Source organism: Humulus lupulus, chromosome X, assembly GCF_963169125.1.
Source record: "Humulus lupulus chromosome X, drHumLupu1.1, whole genome shotgun sequence".
NCBI lineage: Eukaryota > Viridiplantae > Streptophyta > Magnoliopsida > Rosales > Cannabaceae > Humulus > Humulus lupulus.
This window is the reverse complement of record NC_084802.1, coordinates 125792604-125809525: the sequence shown is the minus strand read 5'-3', so window position 1 is coordinate 125809525 and position 16922 is coordinate 125792604. Positions and strand designations below refer to the sequence as shown.

At 37.2% G+C, this 16922-nt stretch overlaps 1 non-coding gene across 1 annotated transcript; it reads right to left on the bottom strand.

The window, feature by feature from the left end:
• Positions 1-9589: 9589 nt before the first annotated feature.
• On the bottom strand, positions 9590-9696 carry LOC133807756 (small nucleolar RNA R71). Its single transcript, XR_009879652.1, has one exon. It is a non-coding gene; the product is annotated as a small nucleolar RNA R71 (small nucleolar RNA).
• Positions 9697-16922: the final 7226 nt, after the last annotated feature.

The window sequence follows — 16922 nt, the reverse complement described above, 5'->3', positions numbered from 1 at the left end:
CGACCTTGGGAAGTTGGCATTTGTTGTGTTGGCGAACAAGGTAGGTGTTGATGGTGGAAACAGTCTGGTTATAAGTTCTTTTATCCTATTTGTATTTCTACCACAATCTGTCGCTGCTATGTTTTCTTGTTTAGAGCAAAAAAAATGGTGATTTTGTTCTTCTAGAATGTGCCCGTGCAGTTGTTTCTTATGGTGTATCGAATTAGTTTTAATCTTCCTTCGCTAGGTATTCCCCTCCAATCTGATCTGTATTTATATATATGTACATATATGTTTATTGTATCTTTATTTGCTAAAAGTGATGTGGTGAGGCTTAAAATTTTGGTGTTTATTGTAATCATCTTGAAAATTATATTGGTAGCTAGCTTATTAAGTTTTTGTTCATTTGTTTCCATTTCATAAGATTTCATGCATACATATATAAGTTCTATTTTTTAGTATTGGACAATCCATAATTTTTTCTATAACTTGCTTTGTTTTTGGGTATGTTTCATTTGTTTGCCTTGAAACTCTTTGATTAATTTACTGAAAGAAATATTTTTGGGTGATATTTCTACTAAAGACCATAAGAATGCCAACTCGTGGTGTGAACAGAATTGAACTGTCCTTGAAGTAACTATAAGTATGCATGATTTAGAAATAGTTTTAAACATGTTTTTGTGTCCCTATTTTGAGATTTTATTGTCATTTTTTATGTGTTAATGCCTTCCATCTTTTATGTTTAATAAAAAGTTTTTTATGTGTTTTCTAGTTTGGGTATTTTTTTTCTATTTCGTTTTTTATTTCCTCGGGATACTACAAAATTTAGTAGTCATGACTTGAGAGTTTATCATGATATAGGGCTCTTCATTTGACGTTTTCTTTGTTGTTGCGGTCATATATATTTATGCTTTGATATATATTTTTGCTAGTAATTCTTTATGCTTTGATATAATTACTATATCCACTTGCAACTTTATGCTTTGATACTTCATTATAGGTCTGCAAAAATTATAGTATAGCATTCATTCATTGGCTTGTGACAGTAGATGCCATGGGATCTCAACTTGTCATCATATTATAATCTGTAATACATGATGAAGATGATACAAAATTTCTCTGTTCAAACTGTCTGGTAATTGTTTTCCTTTGAGTTTTTTATTTTTTTGGTGCAATTACCATTCCATGAAGGTAGCTGGAATTGATATCTCTTCCTGTTGTGCTCCCTTTATTTCATCCCATAAATAGACAGTAGGAAAGTTACTCCAATTTTTACCAACAAAAGAAATAAAACAAAATCACAAATAGACTTCTGGTCATAGTATCTTTTTTTATCATCAATATCTAGTCAAAGGAAATAACTACAACTGTTCTTATACATATCATGCTTTTATTTATGGAAACTTTACTTGGGTTTATTTTTTTAACATCACGTGTCTTTTGTATTTATTAGTGATATCCCTTCTTGTTTTATGGTTTTTAAGTATAACATTCAGCATTATGTTTTTCCTTATATATTTCTTGTGATTGAGAATTGATTTTGTCTGTTAAGTTATATAATTTGGGGATTTTTATTTATGTTTTAGGGTTTAGGTTTATGGTTCTACTTTGTGGTAATGCTTTGTAAATCATTTGCTTTGAGCCTTAGTTATGTATTAGTGTTAGTATTTTGTTTGTTTCTTTCTTTAACTTTTTGTTTTGCTTTTTTGATTTATTCAGATTTTTCTTTCAAAGTTTCATTTTCCCTTTCCTCTGTTTTTTCATTTCCTTCTTTTTTTTTCTTTCGATTTTTTTTATTTTTTTTCTTTAACATCTTTGGTGCATTTTGCTACTGGTTTAATGGCATAGAATATGTATTTTTCTATTGGATTTGGTGTATTTTGTTACTGGTTTGTGTCATTTTTTTACTGCTACTATTGCTCTATTTTGCTGCTACTGCTGGTCTATTTTTTTAAATTTGGTAATTTAATCATGCCACAATTACATAGGTCCAATTACCTTAACAATTTCCTTGTTTCCTAGTAGTGCATACAATGGAATAATACCAAATTTTGATTATATTACTAAGTTATTGGGAATTTAGTAGAAATATGCTTGCTTTTATAAACTCTGGTTAAGATTAAGTTGCATTGATTTGTATTTCCTTGTTTAAATATCAGTAAAGGACATATAGCTGTTTTTTTATTATTTGAAAAAAAAAACTTTGCTTGATTATGTTTGTAATGTATCAAGCCTTTGCCTTGCTTTATGAAGAAAGCTATGAAACACTTTATGTCTTCATTGCTCCCTACTATCTGAAAAACTAATGTCTTAATGGTAACAAGTTGTTTGACAAGTTTGATTTTATTTGCACTGTATTCTCTTTTCTTATTTATAGCTTTGGTAAGTTATAGTTTATATGATAGTTATGGGATTGGCTTTGCATTCACTTGTTATATTATTTATTTATTTTAGTTTTCAACAGGCCTGTTGGAAGAAGAAAAAATTTATGGGCAATCATCTACTTTGTCACGTTTGGTGTTATTTATGAGAAAATTTATAACTAATATGAAATTGGGTTTTATTTGTTTCGTTTAAATGAGACTCAACCCAAAAGTGTACACTACTCAGTGCTTAGTTTGTATTTGTTAATTACTTTAATTTAAATATGTCTAGAAAGTAAAGATTTAAAACTGTCATATAATATGACGAGTTTAATTCATTAGCAACCTAGATTGGTTTAGTTATGTCACTAAATGTTCCACTCACATTCCATGGATTGTAAACAATACTTGATTTCATTTCTGTAAGATGTTTTAGTATGAGAAATAACTTAAACCCTTAATTTCATTGCTTAATTTGGTAGTGAACTCAAAGCCAGTCGGGCTCCGTGTTAGGTCGAGTTTGGAAAATGAGAGCAGTGGCACTGAGGATTCTGGTCACTCATCATCAAAACCTCTGAAGGTAAGGGCTTCATGCATTTTGGTATCTAGCTATTATCTCTGATTATATTGTTTATTGTCTTTTACTTGCAAATCACTTATGTTTTCTTAAGAACATGGTCTTAGTAGCTAGCATTGGGACATGCTATTGTGCTATTTTGGGCAATTTTCATGCTATTTAAACTTCATGATAAAATTTACTTTTGATGTTCTGTCTTCTTTGTAAGAAGGTGTAGATTTTCTTTCTCATGGTCATGAGTTATTCTCATTGCTGTCTGGTGTTGTTTTCTGGTTTGCTGGTGTAGTTTTCCTTTTAACAGGGGTATGCATTCTTGTAGGCATTGTGAACACCAATATAGAAAATTATTGAGGTGGGGTCTTCTTAATGTTTGTTTTCCAATTGAACAGTTCAATATTCATATGTTTAATTTTGTTTGAGTTATGTGATTGTTGAAAAAAAAAAGTTTTGAGTTATGTTTTGCATATTTAGAGTGCTTTTCTAGTAAAATGAACTGTACTGAACTTAGAGACAAAACATTTGGTATAGGTGCTGCTTAGAGATCCATTTGATGACAATGTAATCCCCATTGTAGAGGAACTTCAAAGACGTTTACCTTTAACAAGCACCAGTCCTAAAGGCCATGGTGAAGAAGAAGAGAAAGCCTCAGGGGTACGAGATGAAACTGAAACCAGCGAAGAAAATGGTATGCCAATCCATAACAAAATTATGGTTTTATGCTTAGTTTCCTTGTCTAGTTCTTGTGCTTACATTGAACCTTGAATGTGGCATTGCTAGAACAAGTGTTAGAATACTTATATAGTGCTTTCTTTTTATATTAAGCTATTTGTGCTATCTTGTTATCATTTTAGATTATCGCTTGAGCTTAATATTTCTGATGGTTTCGGATACCTTGAGTCATGCAATGCAGAGTTTCCATTCGAATTATTGGCCTTAGAAGTTGCACTAGAAGCTATTTGTAGTTGTCTTGATGCTCGCACAAGAGAATTGGAAGCTGAAGCTTATCCAGCTTTAGATGAGCTGTCCTCCAAGGTAACAGAAAGTAGTTCTTTTGCCCAAAACATAAGAAGTGAAATATAAGTGACCATAATTTATGTGCCATTTTGAAAGGATTTTAGCCTAAGCTCTTTCTGCTTCTACTTTTTGAAATTATTAAAAACATGTATAATGTACACTTTGTGAGATGTTTAGATTCAATTTTTGTTTATGATTGTGACATTTAATTATTTGTGGGTGTGTTTTGGGAATCTGCTAGTTTTTGGTGAGATATCATTAAATGTTATCAAGACACAGTGGCAAAAAGTTTCACTTTCACCTTTATGTCATCTTTATAGCACAGTGATATTTCAAGTACTTTATTTTCACAAGTTTGGAGTGTCCAAACAATATCATATAATATCTCATATCACTTGTATTTTAGTTACAACCATCTTTCCAAATAGGTTTGTGTTTGTAATACTTTGTGAATGCATATTGAGAAAGACTTAGAAATGTTATAATATATGATCAGACTCAACTCCTTTCAATATGTAGAATAAATGTGAAAAATATATATTCATATATAGAAATTTGCATATATTATAGAATGGATATCATCTTATTCTTAATAGTGCCTACCCTAAAGTGAGAAGCTTTTTCACTAACCTCTATTAAAAACTAACACATCAGTGTAGATAAAATCAGATTATCACCCCCACTTAGTTAGCATGATAATGTTTTCCAGAATTTTAGATCCTTCTTTGGCAAGCGACATGCATTGGGTGTGAAACTGGAAGTACAAACTAGAATTTGAACACTAAACTCTAAATGTGAACTAGTTGTAGTTTTAATAGATCTTTATGCTACTTAAATTCTTCCATGTACAATTTTGAGATATTGTTGCTCATGTTGGTCTAATATATATGCTCATGCTTGCTGATTTTTGTTGAATTTGATGTTTGTGGTTATTTTTTATTTAAGATATATATTGGTTTCTTTAACTTTTATTGTGCTTGAATGCATTTTTAATTGAAATCAGAAGTAATTAACTAGCCATTGATTCTCATGGTCTTCTAAAGTAGCATCTTTCTGATTATAATGTATTGTATATATATATATATTTATATGTTTGGTTGGTGTATCATTTGCATTTTCATTTCATAATCATAAAGTGTTTGAGCTAACTTTTCTAATGAGTATTTTACCAAGCATAATTCTTCAATCTTTCATGCCGATGTGCTGTAGTTAGTGTAATTGCATGGCCATTTTATAAAGTCGTAATGAGTTTATTAACTTTCTTTCTTTTTGTACTATTTTAGTTTACTATTAACTATAAGTTTAACCATTAATTATTTAAACTCTTGTGTAGCTAAGCAAATCAACTTCACAACAAAGACAAGTGCACAATGGAATGGATGATGAATTGGAGGGTGGAGCAAGCTTCATGGTTTACTTTTTGTGTATCTTGTTATGTTTCTAATTTTTACTTTTGAAGCACAAGATGTGCAAGACTATAGAATTTTATTATGTATGCTTTCAAATTCAAGTTAGAACTAAGAACTTTTCAAGTGGACATTGTCATGGTTTGAAGTAGTTTGTCTTCAAATGTAAAAATACTCATGGTTTATCATATATATTGAATATTTTAAATTTTTTGATCTATTTAATACTACACTTGTGATCGATTGTGGTTTTTTTAATCAAAATACAATAATAAAAACTTTTTATAACAATTAAAAATGCACATTACAAAATAACAAAATGTTATTACTGGGAGAATTTACAATAATTATGGTTGTTTTGTATAATATATTATAATTGGGACAAAAAGTTATGATTTATATAATAGAATGAACTAAAAACGTTATAAAATGATCAAATATAACAATTTTCATAACAGTTGGAAAGTGTTATGCATAAAGTATAAGATTAAACTTCAAATTTATAATCAAATACTCTAACTAAATGTTATTATTTGAATATTATAGCAACTAAAAATGTGTTATTGAATAGTTTAAGATAACATCGAACATAACATTCGAATACTGTTATAGAAAAGACAGGACTTTTAATAACAGGGGCTATGTTAGCATTTTCAGAAGCGTTATCAATACTCCCGGTTAGCAGTTTTTAAGTGTTATGAATACTGTTTTTTCTTGTAGTGAGTGGGGGTTCAGGGACCAAATTGGGAAGGACCCTATGAATTCCAAAATGAAGTATGTTTGGGAACATATCGCTTAATGTGACTAGATAGAGAGGCAGTCCCAAGGGCCTGGAACGCAAAACACCTCCGCTGGTACTATCAGTAGTCAGGAGGATCTAATTATGCTTTTTTCTAACATTTTTTATTTCTAGCAATGTACGCCCAGGGCAATTTCTTTTTAATGGAAATGGTGTGCACAAAACACCATAAGAAATGTTGTAAGGAAAGAAAAGGTTTGCATCCGTCTTTAATTTTTACAAGTGACCTAAGACTACACTCTTTGGTCACTTGGGGGGTAAGGCCATCAATACAAGACCAGGTTTTAAAAAAAAAGGATGCAAATTTCAGGGCTTAGTCCAAATCTTGATTTGTATAGACTGGGGGTTCAAAACCCAATAGGATGCAAGGCTCAAAGCCCAATCCTAACCCAAATCCACATGGTCCGGGGGGGTTCAAAACCTAACTCCCAACAAATAGGATGCAAGGCTCAAAGCCCAGTCCTAACCTGGACCCCTATTGTCCAGGGGGTTAAAAACCCAAAAGGATGTAGGGCTCAACGTGGTCCACCATAAGATCGTTAGACAACTTTGGTGAGCCTCGAGTAGTGGTGTTAAGTTCGTACACTCGACAATCGACATTTCCCACAACGCCACCTGAGATGGGCGAACGTGCAGCCGTATCCTGACACTGTCAGATACTTGTTCCCCATAAAGTTGGTGGGCAACTTTCTGAAATGGGCCACATGCAATCTGCATGGGCTCATTGTCTTTATTAGTGTAACCCTATATAATTAATTAGCACTTTACTCCCCAAATAATTGGGAATGTTGTATTAATTGTCCATTAATGAAAATAATGAACCAGGCCCCTATAAATATGGCTGGGATATCTCCTTGTAAGAGGTTCAGAACTTTCTCTAGTTAACCATTGTAAACTCAAAGCAATATATACGATGCCTGAGACTCCATTGAAGCTTGCTCAAACAAACTTCAAATTCACTAATACCAAAGACTTGTGGACTAGGGCTCTTTAATAGCTGAACCACGTTAAATATCTGTGTTATTTTCTTCTATTTTCTATCAAGGTCTTAGACCAGTTTGATAGCAAAAAAGACAGTCAACATTTTGGTGCTTTCATTGAGAGCTTGAGGAAAGCTTAAAGAAAACGACCATGGTGACCACAAGACGGAATGCACCAGAGGATATAGCTCCTCCCACCGGGGCTGAGGGAGGAAAACTAGCCATCAACCTCCACAAGACCTCCTAGAGAGGGTACAGGAGGATTATGATGAGAACGACGACTATGATGGCGTAGAAGATGGTGTAGATGACGGTGGCGATGACGAATACTCTGAGGAGGATTACCATCATCCTATGGGCGTGGAAGAACCGCCAGAGGTGGTTGTTGAGTCTAGTTTTTGTCATGTTTAGGTGATGTTTTTAGTAGTCTTTTATTTTGTTTTTCTTTCATTTAGTGCGGGTTTATGCTTTGTTTGTCTGTCTTTGTGAATATCAGGAAGAATTGAGCACTTGGAAGAAAATGTCAAAGAAAGGGAAGAAATAACCAAGTTTTTCATCATATTTCAAGAAAGAATGGTTCTCAACATAATTTGGAAGTGTTGGTGAATTTTTGGGTTGAAAACTTGAAAAATTGAGAAATCCCTTAAGAGCCACGACATGAGCAAAGTAGAGCCGCGGCTAGGTGGGAAATAGAACCAATGTTTTGAAGGAAATCCTCGGGCCGTGGCATGGCTAGAGAGGGCCGCGACATAGATGGGCATCAACCCAGAATTCGGCAACACGGGCTGCGGCATGGCTGATCAGGGCCGTGGCATGAAGAGACCAAATTGCCCATAATTTTAGACACGGGCCGCGGCATAGTGTATGTAGCCGCTGCTCGCCTCTCTTAAAATTTGATTCCTAGGTTTTAATATGGCGAAAAAAAGAGGAGAGAAAGGGGACGTACGGATTGTGGATGAATGCTGGTTTTGAAGGCTGAAGACCTAGAGTACTTTTACATGTTTTTCTTCTTCTTCCTGATGTTATCTTTAATTTTTGTTGTGATTAGCATTATGATTATGAACTAATTTTCTGTTTAGGATGTTTAATTGAATCACTTGAATCCCTGTTATGAACTAATGCAATTTCAATTTTCTTCTTCTTCAATCTTCTTCAATTCCATATAACCTGTTTTTATAGATTGATTATTGATTGGCCATCTATAGTCAAATACATATGTTTTTAAGTCAAAATCTGATAAGTGAGATTTAAATCTGCTGTGGTTATATTGGACATAATTCTAATTTAGAACGAAAGTATCTGAATTAATTGTGTAACTGTTTATTAAGTTGTCGAGATTAATGCTACCTGTGTGGTTCAATTTACCATAGAAATATAGGAAATTGTCACCTAGGTTGAGTTTATAATTCATAGTATGATTATAGGCTGCTGTATCAACTTGTTAATTGAATTAGGTAAAAAGAAGAAGAATTCACACTTTGCATTAGGGAATAATAGGGAGGATAGTTGATGAGATTAAATATCCTAATTGTTTCTTCAGTGATTAAATTAAAAGTTTACTATTAGTTGTTATTCCATTTAATTTTCAATTATTGTTTTTGCACTTTATAGTTTCTTTTGCTGTGCTTACAAAAATCAAGAATTTAAATTCATCAAATAGAACAAGAAATTAATTGACTGGTAATTGATAAATCAGTCCTTGAGGACGATACTTGGTTTTACCATTTTATTACGAATTGCGACTGTGTGCACTTGCATAGCAAAAATATCGCAACAAGTTTTTGGCGCCGTTGCCGGGGACTGAAAATAATTTTCAATATCAGTCTAATTAATTTTTATTCTAATTTGATTTTAATTTCTCTTGTTTCTAATCTGTTTAGTTGCTTAATTTGTCTATCTCAGGTGAATTTTGGTATATGCGTGGCAGAAGAGGAAAAGACACACTTGTTCCTCTGAATCCTGAGATTGAAAAGTCTTGCAAGCAAATCAGAAAGAACAAGAGGGAGGCCCAGAAATCTGTGAAGATGGCACAGAATGAAGGGGATGGCAGGAATGTTCTAATTCCTGGAGTTGTACAAGGGGGTCAGGCTCAGAACAATGCTGAGAGGAGCCTGAGAGATTATGTGCTACCCACTCTGACAGGAGTACAAAATTGTATACGCCCACCAACTGTAGAGGCTAACAACTTTGAAATCAAGCCCGCTATTCTACAAATGGTGCAGTCCTCTGTGCAATTCAATGGGTTGCCTTCTGAAGATCCTCACACCCATTTGTCCAATTTTCTGGAGTTGTGTGGAACCTTCAGATATAATGGGGTGAGTGATGACGCAATCAAGCTTAGGCTTTTCCCATTTTCTCTTAGGGACAGTGCTAAAAGTTGGCTGAACTCGCTGCAAGCAAACTCTATTGTCACCTGGCAAGATCTAGCTCATAAATTTTTGTCTAAATTCTTCCCTCCGTCCAAAGCTGCTAAATTGAGGGGAGACATCAATAACTTTTGCCAGAATGACGGAGAGTCATTGTATGAAGCTTGGGAATGGTTTAAGGATCTCCTGAGAAGATGTCCTCATCATGGCATTGAACAGTGGATGCTAGTACAGAATTTCTACAATGGTTTATGTCCTACAACCAGAACCATTATTGATGCTGCAGCGGGTGGTACGTTTATGAGTAAGAGTGCAACTGGTGCTTATGAGCTGCTGGAGGACATGTCCACAAACAATCATCAGTGGTCTGAGGAAAGATCATCAGGAGTCAGAAAGGTAGCTGGGGTGCATGAGCTGGATGCAATCACTACTCTAACAGCGCAAGTAGCCTCTCTGACAAAGCAGTTACAATAGAGCAGTGTTTCTGCTAATGCGGTTCAGATGGCAGTGAGGTGTGAAATGTGTGGTGGTGCTCATTCTGTCGATCAGTATGAATAATAACACTCCTATGGATCATGCTCAAGTTCAAGCGGTGGGAAACTTTCAAAGGCCACTCAATAATCCATTCTCCAATACTTACAATCCTGGGTGACGAAATCATCCCAATTTTTCGTGGAAGAATAATCAAGGCCAACAACCTCAGTTTCAGGGCCAATTTCAGAATAACATGCCTCTGCATCAAGCTTCGTCATCACAACAGCCTAGGCCTCAACAATCAATGCCTCAACTTGAGAGGCCTAATGAACTGCAAGCTGCCTTGTTGACTCTCACTAATACTCAGACTCAATTTATGACTGAGACCAGATCCTCTATTCGAAACCTTGAGACACAAGTTGCGCAGTTGGCCAATATGCTCAATAACAGACCCCAGGGAAATTTGCCCAGTAATACTGAAGTCAACCCCAAGGAGCAAGTTCAGGCAATTACTCTGAGGAGTGGGAAGCAAACTGAGCAGCCTAGACCTCCACAGGCAGTGGTTCAGAATAAAGAGATGGGTGAATAGTCTGATTCAGAAAGGGTTACTGAAGACCACTAGCAATCAGAAAAGAGTCTGCCAGTTGTTATTGAGCAGCCAGTTCGAGTTCCATACCCTCAGAGACTTAGAAAGACTACACTTGATAAACAGTTTTCTAAGTTTCTAGAGGTGTTTAAAAAGCTGCACATAAACATTCCTTTTGCTGAGGCCTTGGAGCAGATGCCCAGCTATGTTAAATTCATGAAGGAGATTCTATCAAAGAAAAGGAGGATGGAGGACTATGAGACTATAGCACTCACTGAAGAGTGCAGTGCGATATTACAGAGAAAGCTACCCCAAAAGCTGAGAGACCCGGGGAGCTTCACCATACCGTGCACCATTGGAAAATTTGAATGCAAACATGCTTTATGTGATCTGGGGGCGAGTATCAACCTGATGCCCTTATCTGTGTTTAGAAGACTTGGTTTGGGGGAGGCAAAACCAACAACTGTCACTTTACAGCTCGCAGACCGATCGTTGACACATCCACGAGGTATTATTGAGGATGTTCTTGTGAAGGTGGATAAGTTCATATTTCCAGCTGACTTTATCGTTCTGGATATGGAGGAGGACACAGATGTCCCAATTATTCTCGGTAGGCCATTTCTAGCTACAGGCCAAGCTCTTATTGATGTTCACAAAGGAGAGCTTAAGCTTAGAGTTCAAGGAGATGAGGTGGTCTTTAATGTCTTCAAGTCTATGAAGTATCCGGTGGCTAGTGACAGTTGCTTTAGTGTGGATGTGATAGAGAAGGCAGTCTCCAAGAGAAGGATGAGCAGTGATGCCTTAGAGGCAGTATTATTGGGTGATGAGGTCGATGATATTGATGATGCTGAGATCAGAGATTGTGTAAACTGGATCAACTCTTTCTTTCCATATTGGAAGAAGTTTCAAGAACTAGCAGATGCGACTGATAAACCGCTAACATCCATTCAGCAGCCACCGCAGTTGGAATTAAAGGTCCTCCCAGATCACTTACGATATGCTTATTTGGGAGAGAATGAAACTTTACCTGTCATTGTGTCAGCTGACCTGTCAAAGATAGAATTGGAGAAACTGTTGAGGGTTCTAAGGGAGCATAAATTGGCCATTGGGTGGACCTTGGAAGATATTAGAGGAATAAGCCCATCGACAGTGATGCCTAAAATCTTATTGGAGGAGAATAGCAAGCCATCCATAGGGGCCCAGAGAAGACTCAATCCAGCCATGAAGGAAGTAGTATTGGAGCAAATTCTTAAATGGTTGGATGTTGGGGTGATCTACCCAATTTCTGATAGCGCATGGGTGAGTCCTGTGCAAGTGGTACCTAAAAAGGGTGGAATGACTGTGGTGAAAAATGAGAACAATGAACTCATTCCGACAAGAACTGTAACGGGGTGGCGGATTTGTATAGACTACCGCAAGCTCAATAAGGCAACAAGGAAGGATCATTTTCCTTCGCCTTTCCTTGATCAGATGCTTGATAGATTGGCAGGCCATAGCTACTATTGTTTCTTGCATGGGTATTCTGGGTATCATCAGATCGCTATTGCACTAGAGGATCAAGAGAAAACAACCTTTACATGTCCTTATGGCACATTTACTTTCAGGAGAATGCCATTTGGACTATGCAATGCCCCTGCAACATTTCAACGGTGCATGATGGCCATATTTTCAGACATGGTAGACCGGTGTATTGAGATATTCATGGATGATTTTTCTGTTTTTGGCTCATCATTTGACCTCTGTTTGGGTAACTTGGAGAACGTGCTGCGTCGTTGTGAGAAGGCAAATCTGGTGCTGAATTGGGAGAAATGCCATTTTATGGTGAAAGAGGGGATTGTTCTTGGCCATAAAATTTCGAGTGAGGGAATTGAGGTAGATAGAGCAAAAATTTCTACCATTGAAAAGTTGCCTCCACCAGTTTCAGTCAAAGGCGTTAGAAGTTTTCTTGGTCACGCTGGGTTTTATCGAAGATTCATAAAAGATTTCTCTAAAGTTTCCAAGCCCCTCTCAAATCTTCTTATGAACGGAGTTGTCTTTAATTTTAATGATGAATGTTTGAGGGCTTTCAATTTCTTGAAAGAAAAGCTTATTTCTGCTCCAATTGTGATAGCTCCGAATTGGGAATTACCTTTTGAGTTGATGTGTGATGCAAGTGACTACGCAGTGGGGGCAGTTTTGGGATAGCGGATTGACAAGGTATTCAGGTCTATTTATTATGCTAGTCGGACTCTAAATGATGCTCGGCTGAATTATGCTACTACAGAAAAAGAGTTGCTAGCTATTGTGTTTGCTTGTGATAAATTTAGACCGTATCTGATTGGTAACAAAGTGATTGTCTACACTGATCACTCTGCCATTAAATACTTGATGTCAAAGAAATATGCCAAGCCCCGCCTGATTAGATGGATTCTTTTGCTTCAAGAATTTGACATGGAGATTCGTGACAAGAAGGGCAGCGAGAATGTGGTAGCTGATCATCTCTCTAGACTTGAGTTGGAGGAGATTGAAAATAAGAAAGCAATGCAAATCAATGATCACTTTCCTGATGAGCAGTTGTTTGGGGTAAGTGAGACTTTAGCTGTCCCTTGGTTTGCTGACATAGTGAACTTCTTGGTTGCCAAGATTGTGCCTCCTGAAATGACAAAGCAGCAATTAAAGAAATTCTTTTCTGAGGTGAAACACTACTATTGGGAGGAACCTATTCTCTATAGGCACTGTGTTGATCAGATTATCAGAAGGTGTGTTCCTGAAGAAGAGATGCAGTCCATTCTTAATCACTGTCACACTCAACAATGCGGAGGGCACTTTGGAGCATCAAGAACGGCGGCCAAGGTATTACAAAGTGATTTCTATTGGCCTTCATTATTCAAGGATGCCAATGTTTTTGTCAAGGCTTGTGATAGATGTCAGCAAACTGGTAATATTTCGAGGAGAAATGAAATGCCTTTACAAGGGATTCTTGAAGTGGAACTGTTTGATGTATGGGGCATCGATTTCATGGGGCCTTTTCCCCCATCTTACAACAATGAATATATTCTATTGGTAGTAGATTATGTATCCAAATGGGTGGAGGCTACAGCAACTAGAGCCAATGACGGTAAAACTGTGCTTAATTTTCTGCATAAACATATTTTTACTAGATTTGGCACTCCCCGAGCTCTGATTAGTGATGAAGGGAAACACTTTGTGAATAAACAACTTGATGCATTGCTGGCTCGTTATGGAGTATATCATCGAAAAGCTTTGCCTTACCATCCTCAATCAAATGGGCAAGCTGAAGTTTCAAACAGAGAAATCAAAAGCATCCTTGAGAAGACCGTTGACAGTTCGAGGAAAAATTGGTCGAAAAAGTTAGATGATGCGATTTGGGCTTACAGAACTGCATTCAAAACACCAATAGGCATGTCTCCTTATAGGTTGGTGTTTGGTAAAGCATGTCATCTACCAGTTGAATTGGAACATAGGGCATTCTGGGCTATGAAAAAGTTGAATTTTGATTGGAGTGCCGCTAGTGAACGAAGGCTGTTGCAACTGAATGAACTTGACGAGTTCAGAAATGAGGCTTATGAGAACGCCAAGATTTATAAAGAGAGAACAAAGGCATGGCATGACAAGAACTTAATCAGGAAAGAGTTCCAACCAGGGCAGCAAGTACTTCTTTTTAATTCAAGACTGCGACTGTTTCCTGGCAAATTGAAGTCAAGATGGTCAGGGCCATTCACTGTTGTTCAAGTTTTTCCATATGGTTCTGTAGAAGTTCGGGGCAACTCAGGTGATTCCTTTAAAGTCAATGGTCAGAGATTGAAGCCCTACTTGGGTGGTAGTTTTGATCAAGCGAAGTCTATCCTCCTTCTGAAGCCTCTCTAAAGAGGGGTTCAGCGTCCGGCTAAATGACGTTAACGACAGCACTTGTAGGAGGCACCCTATGTTTTACTTGTTATTTATTTTACTTTTGTATTTGTAAACAATGGATATTTGGTTTATTTTTGGACTTTTAGAATCGTGAAAAACGTGAAAAATCAAAAAAAAAAAATTTAAAAAATCAAAAAAATGGAAAATCCTTAAGGGTCGCGGCATAGCCATATGATGTCGCGGCATTGGGGGTTCCAGAGGCCCATGAATTTTGAAGTCTAGGGGCGGGCCGCGGCATTGCAACCCAATTTTCCCCAGAAAATAGAGGCGGGCCGTCGCATTGCAACCCAATTTTCCCCAGAAAATAGAGGCGGGCCGCGGCATAGGTACCATGATGCCGCGGCATTCTAGGCTGGAAATTTGATGCGGGCCGCGGCATGGTCAAAGTAATGCCGCGGCCCGAGTCCGAAATTTGGGGTAAAAAGCCCTAAATTGGCCACATTCTCAGTCACTTTCACTTTCAGAATTTGCCCTCCTACTCAAACCTCCTTTTCTCTCTCAATTCTTGAGACTTCCATCAGCCAAAGAGACAAAAAGAAGAAGTTTTGTGCCATTCAAGTAAGTGTCTCATATCTATTCTAGTGCTTTTGATTGGAGAATATATTACATTGTGGTATTGTGGACTGTGCTATGCTCTTCTTGTGAGACATTTTTAGGGGTTTGTCAATTGTTTTTCTGGGAATAGCGGTTGGGTTGTTGATTTTGTTACTCAGAAAGTTTTGGGGGAGTGAAACCAAGGGGAAGTTGTACTCAAGTTCTTGAAAACCAATTTGGGGTTTAGTTTGTTCTTGTATTGAAAAACACAATGGGTCCTAAGAGAAATCCTCCGAGAGGTACCTCCTCAAAGAAAGCCTCCTCATCCCGCACTCAACCACCACCACCTCCCCCGGCTGATTATGACACGCAATTATTTGTCAATGAGGAAGCAGCTGACTTGTTTAAAAAGATTCATAAGAAATCTGTGGTAAGGGAAAGGGGATTTGAGCTTCATGAGGAAACTGTGGTAAAAAACCCTGCCTATGATATCATCAGAGCTGAAATATTGCGACGTAATTGGGGTTTCTTTTGCGACTCTACCTATGTGGGACCAGCCAACTACTCTCAGATGTATGAATTCTTTGCCAACTTCCCATATCTTAATGCAGAACAGCAAAATTTTGTTAGGGGTAAATTGGTGCCTATAGAATCTTATTCATTTAACCAATTACTGGGTCTCCCTTCATTGTCTGCACAAGAGGACGAACATTGGCAGTTGGCCCATTTTGATGAGCCAGACTATGACGCTGTGGCTGCAGTTCTGAGTGTGGAAGGTGCACGGTTCAACTATCATAATGGAAAGCCCAAGGATATGTACAGGTGGCAGCTTAATCCAATTGCAAAGGCATGGGTTTATTTTGTAAGTTCAGGTTTATTGCCGACCTCTCATCTGTCTTCTGTTGATAGAGAGCACTGCTTGTTGGTTTATGCTATCATGACCCAAATGAAAGTTGATGTGGGCCGAATAATTCGCTACAGCATTCGCAACATCAGCAGATTCAATACTACAGCTGGTGTTGCCCATGGTACCTTCCTCTCGACCCTATGCAACACTTATGAGGTACCAGTCTACCCAAGCGATCTAGTCCGAAGGCCAATGGGGGCAATCAATCAGACTATGTTTACGGCTTTCCCTTTGGCATCTCTTACGCCGCCTGCCTCTAGCCAGCAAAATAAGCGTAGCCGGGCTGATGAACCAGTGGACATTGATCAAGCTGAGGAGGAGGAAGCAGATGTAGCAGGTCCCAGTAACCCACCTTCAAATTTGGCAATTGGTGGACCTATTGATGAGCACACACAGCGCATGCATGATCGATTGGATTACCTTATTCAGCAAAATCAATACTTAATCCAATCGCATCATGCGCAAAATCAGCATTATAATGACTTCATGGTGCAACAAAATGAGTATGGGCGGGTTCACATTGAGGAGTTGAATGCTTTAGTAACGAGGTGGACTATGAGCTCTGATGATGAGAATTACTTCACTCCTCCACCACAGTACTCTCCATACCAGTGGCCGCCTCCACCACCTCCTCCGCCATACTGATGTGGCGTCAGGTAAGTTCTCTTCCCTTGTTCTTTTCTTTATCACATTGGGGACAATGTGCATCTTAAGTTTGGGGGGGAGCTTATTTTGTTTTATTTTTGTTTTGTGCGTTGTTTAGTTTAGTTTTTAGTCTGTTGTGTTATTTTCTGTGTTGTTTAGTGTAACTGTTAAACCATCATTCGTGTTTGTTGTTGCTTTGTCTTTGCTCGTGAGAAGGAAATTGAATTCAATTGTGTGCTTGGTTCAATTGTTTTAGAGTTTAATTTAAAAGTTTTGTGGGAAATTTTTAATATGTTTTGAAAATGCAACATTTTGGATTTTATTATATGTGTTTGACTAGGGTTGGTGGAATGACAATTTGAATTTGATAGAACTTGCAT